Below are 5,171 nucleotides of genomic sequence, written 5' to 3'. Positions count from 1 at the left end.
CAGGCGAGGAAGCGGTATATTAAAATCTGACCGCTGATTTCCCGAGGGTAGGATAGACATAGATTTTCTGTCATGGAAACCTTAGCGACGTCGTCGGTCAGCGGATATTGGCGATGGGAAACCAAGACGGCAAGCTCCGCCTGCGTGTGCCACAACTCCTCCACAGTCTCCTTCGACCTCCTGCTCTGGTTGCTGGAGCAGTATCAGTCTACTTGTACTAAACCTCCTTGGCGGAGAAGGTGAAACCTCCCTCCACCCAACAAGCTCCCAGTGTACACTCCTCCTGGCGTGCTGTTTGGCATCTCTGTCACATCCGTATATGTCATGGTTCTTGGATCATACGTACACAACACATTGGGAATTTCCGGAGACATCCAAATACAAATGATGAGCCTCCCATCATCTAGCAACCACAAGGGCTCCCCCCGATATCCGACACCCTGATAAGGATACGGCACGGTGATGGTGCACTGCTTAGACCAGGTAACCTTGTCGGGGTCCACGAGCAACCACAACTCCATAAACGAGCGTCCGTCGTCGTATAGTAGGGCCAAGCAGCCGCTTAGCTCGGCCAAGACGTGGTAGAACATGTCTCTTGGCCATTGCTTGTTGCTAGGTGCCGGGACTGGCAGAGAAGCTGGCCGCCATGCCTCCTTCTCCAGGTCGTATGCCACGATACATTCGCTGGACACCTGCGGACGATGGTCGTGCTTGGTTTTCAGCAAGAGGTAAGCGACCCCATTGACGGTTGCCCCGTCCAGTCGGCCCATCTTGACCATGGCCGGCGGGCACCCCGTCTCTCTCCACCGACGGTCGCCCGAGAGGGTGAGAACCTTGCAGAGCTGCTGTCCATTGGACACGGACGTACACATACTAAGGCACAACACCTTGTAGTCTCCGGTCGACACTTTGCCGATCATAAACGATGCACTATAGCAGTGTTGTTTATCGTGGTCGACATCAGGTAACGCGAAATCGGCACCGGTCACTGGGTCGAGCACCCGGAGTCGAAGCTCGTCGTCTGCGCAGGGGAGGCAAACCAGCGGCAGGTCGTGGGGGGTGCGCATCAGCATCAAAGAATTGTGAGACTGCGTAGTGCTACTCTGCGTCTTGACATGTATCCGTTTGTCCACTTTGCGCGAGGATATGTCTAGGACATGGACGTTGAGCGAAGATGCATCGTGCACGTGGACGATGAGGAGCAGGGCAGCTTGGCGCGCCGTGTGGGCGGCGATGAACGACGGAGCCGAGAGGAGGGACCGCCAGGACCGGCAGACGGCGCGGAGGCGGCACAGCGGCTTCGCCGGGAGACTGAGCAGGATCTCGTAGAGCACGTCGTCGTTGATGCTTCCTTGGCCGTCGGCTCGTTTGGCTGGAGGAGTTTGCGACGCCATCGAATGATTAGATCTGATTGCTTGGTGGTCACAGCCAAATCAAGGGATTATGCACGTATATACTTAGGTTGGGTTGCACGTGATGCGTATTCCATCCTATTTGTATTGTCCAAAATATCGATGGTTCAAACGAGAAGTCTGGGACACAGGAATCGAGCCCCAATCCTATTCGGCGACCGCTATGCCCGTCATAGCTTGTTTCCTTCGATAGTTTTCCGTGGGCAGGCCCATATACCGACGACGTTTCTGAGAAGCTCTCAATCGATTTTAGGCACCTTTTTTGTTCGTTTCTGGTTTTTTCAGCCTTGTTTCCATTCCTTCCCTTTTTTTCATTTTTTTTCTATTTCATTTGTTTCTTTCGTTTTTATTTTATTATTTTTTAATCGTGATTTTGTTTTCAAATTTCGTTGCCTTTTGAATTTCCAAACTGTTTTTTAGATTCATGAAATTTTCTCAAATTCGTGAACATTTTTTCAAACCACATGAACTTTTTTAAAATCTGCAAACTTCAATTCAAATGCATGAATGTATTCAAATTGATAAATGTTTTTGAAATCCGTGATATCTTTCATAATCCACGATTTTTTCCAAATTTTTTAATTTTTGTTTTCAAAATTAGTGGACTATTTCAAGATCCATGAGCTTTTTAAAATCACTAATTTTTTTTCAAATCCATGAACATTTTTAGAATCCAATAGACTTTTTAAATATTCTTGTGTTTTCAAAATAGAAGAACAACAACAAAGCCTTTAGTCCCAAACAAGTTGAGGTAGGTTAGAGGTAAAACTCATAAGATTTCGTGACCAACTCATGGTTCGGGCACATGGATAGCAAGCTTCTATGCACCCCTGTCCATAGCTAGTTTTTTGGTGATACTTCAATCAGATCTCTCTTTATGGACTCCTCCCATGTCAAATTCGGTCTACCCGAACCTCTCTTGACATTCTCTGCACGCTTTAGTCGTCCGCTATGCACTGGAGCTTCTGGAGGCCTGCGCTGAATATGCCCAAACTATCTCAGACGATGTTGAACAAGCTTCTCTTTAATTTGTGCTACCCCAACTAGATCTCGTATATTATCATTTCGGGCTCGATCATTCCTCGTGTGGCCACACATCCATCTCAACATACGCATCTCCACCATACCTAACTGTTGAACATGTCACCTTGTAGTCGGCCAACACTCAGCGCCATACAACATTGCAGGTCGAACAGCCGTCCTGTAGAACTTTCCTTTTAGCTTTTGTGGTACTCTCTTGTCACAGAGAATGCCAGAAACTTGGCGGCACTTCATCCATCCAGATTTGATACGATGGTTCACATCTTCATCAATACCCCCATCCTTCTGCAGCACTGACCCATCGAAAGGTGTCCTTCTGAGGCACCACATGCCCATCAAGGCAACCCTCCTCCTCGCGCCTAGTAGTACTGAAACCGAACATCATGTACTCGGTTTTAGTTCTACTAAGTCTAAACCCTTTTGATTCCATGGTTTGTCTCCATAACTCTAACTTTCTATTTACCCCCGTCCAACTATCATCAACTAGCACAACATCATCCACAAAGAGCATACACCATGGGATATCTCCTTGTATATCCCTTGTGACCTCATCCATCACCAAGGCAAAAAGATAAGGGCTCAATGCTGACCCCTGGTGCAGTCCTATCTTAATCGGGAAGTTATCTGTGTCGACATCACTTGTTCGAACACTTGTCACAACATTATCATACATGTCCTTGATGAGGGTAATGTACTTTGCTGAGACTTTATGTTTCTCCAAGGCCCACCACATGACATTTCGCAATATCTTATCATAGGCTTTCTTCAAGTTAATGAACACCATATGCAAGTCCTTCTTTTGCTCCTTGTATCTCTCCATAAGTTGTCGTACCAAGAAAATGGCTTTCATGGTCGACCTCCCAGGCATGAAACCAAATTGATTTTTTGTCACGCTTGTCATTCTTCTTAAGTCATGCTCAATGACCCTCTCCCATAGCTTCATTATATGACTCATCATCTTAATTCCACGGTAATTAGTACAACTCTAAACATCCTCCTTGTTCTTGAAGATTGGTAGTAATATACTCCGTCTCCATTCTTCTGACATCTTGTTTTCCTGAAAAATGAGATTGAAAAGTTTGGTTAGCCATACTATCGCTATGTTCCCGAGGCCTTTCCACACCTCAATGGGGATACAATTAGGGACCATCGCCTTGTCTTCTTTCATTCTTTTTAAAGCCTCCTTGATCTCAGACTCATGGATCCGCCGCACGAAACGCACGCTGGTCTCATCAAACAAGTCGTCCAGTTCTATGGTAGAACTCTCATTCTCCCCATTGAACAACTTGTCAAAGTACTCTCGCCATATATGCTTAATCTCCTCGTCCTTCACCAGGAGTTGGTCTGCTCCGTCCTTGATGCATTTGACTTGGCCAACATCCCTCGTCTTCCTCTCGTGGATCTTGGCCATCTTGTAGATGTCCCTTTCGCCTTCCTTCGTGCCTAGAAGAACATTTTTTAAGTTCACGATACTTTTTCAAAATCGATGAACTTCTATCAAATCTGTGGATTTTTTTCCAACTTGGAGAAATATTTGAAAAGAAATGAGGAACCTTTTTCAAATTCGCGAACTTCTGCCCAAAATACATAAACCTTTTTCAAATTCATGGACTTTTTTTGAAAATTGTGAACGTTTGCGCGCTCATGAAGCAGCAATTGCACACCGTCCTCCCCCCTCACGCGCCTTTTGGGCCGGCCCATGTCCCGTGCGGGAGAACCCTTGTTTTTTTCATTTCAATTTTGTTCCTATATTTTTGTTTTTTCTTTCATTTTTTATTCTTTACAATAATTTAGGATTTCAAAAAATTCCAGTCTAAAAAAGTTGCGAATGGAAATAATGTTCAAGAAAACATGTTCGCCAATTCAAAAAATGTTCACGAATTTTAAAAGTACTCGGGAAATCTTTAGATATTCATCATTTTGAAAAATTATGTCTGCGTATTAAGAAAATCATGACTTTCCCAAAAAATTAAGGAAATAAAAAAATCATGTTTTTTTAAAAGGTTTGCGTGTTCACAAAAATGTTCGTCAATTTGATCAAATGTGGCAAATTTAAAAATGTTCAAGAATATGTAACAAATATTCACAAATATCAGAAAATGTTCCCAAATTTTATAAAAATTCCACTGCCATAATAAATATTTTTTGGGTGAACAAATGTTCCTGCATCTCAAAAAATGTTTGACAAAACAAAATTACTGTTTGTGAATTTGAAAACAAATCTCAGGTTAAAAAAATATTTGACACTTCTTAAAAATGATCAAGAGTTTCAAATAAATGTCACGAATTTAAAATAAATGATTGCGATTTTTTTGTATGTTCGCTTGTTAGAAATTGTTCATAATTGAAAATAAATTCACAAATTTGTAAACCAAATGTTTGCAAAAATTCACAAAATAGCATCCGCCCCTCATCTAAATAAATCACCTCATTCTCTGCTCACTATCAATAAAAAAACCAATGGCTGCTGATTCTGAAAGAAAAGCATACATGTTTTGTTGGAAAAAACCAGGAATTTAAAAAGTCATGAACATACAATGGGTTCTAGAAAGGATCGAAAATTTGGAAAAAGTTCATAAATTAGAAAAGAGTTTGTGAATTTTAAAACATCATGAATTTGAGTTTTTTTTTTACAAATTTAGAAAATTTTCATGAATTTGAAAAATGGATCACGAATTTGGTAAGAGTTCATGAAGTTGGAAAAAGCAGGATGCGTCG

At 42.6% G+C, this 5,171-nt stretch overlaps 1 pseudogene; it reads right to left on the bottom strand.

The window, feature by feature from the left end:
• Positions 1–336: 336 nt before the first annotated feature.
• Positions 337–1,394, bottom strand: LOC147987158 (F-box protein At3g07870-like; annotated as a pseudogene).
• Positions 1,395–5,171: the final 3,777 nt, after the last annotated feature.

This window comes from Triticum urartu, chromosome 2A (assembly GCF_056163025.1).
Source record: "Triticum urartu cultivar PI428250 chromosome 2A, HENAU_Tu73, whole genome shotgun sequence".
NCBI lineage: Eukaryota > Viridiplantae > Streptophyta > Magnoliopsida > Poales > Poaceae > Triticum > Triticum urartu.
Note: the sequence above shows the minus strand (reverse complement) of the source record. Positions and strands in the feature narration are given on the sequence as shown.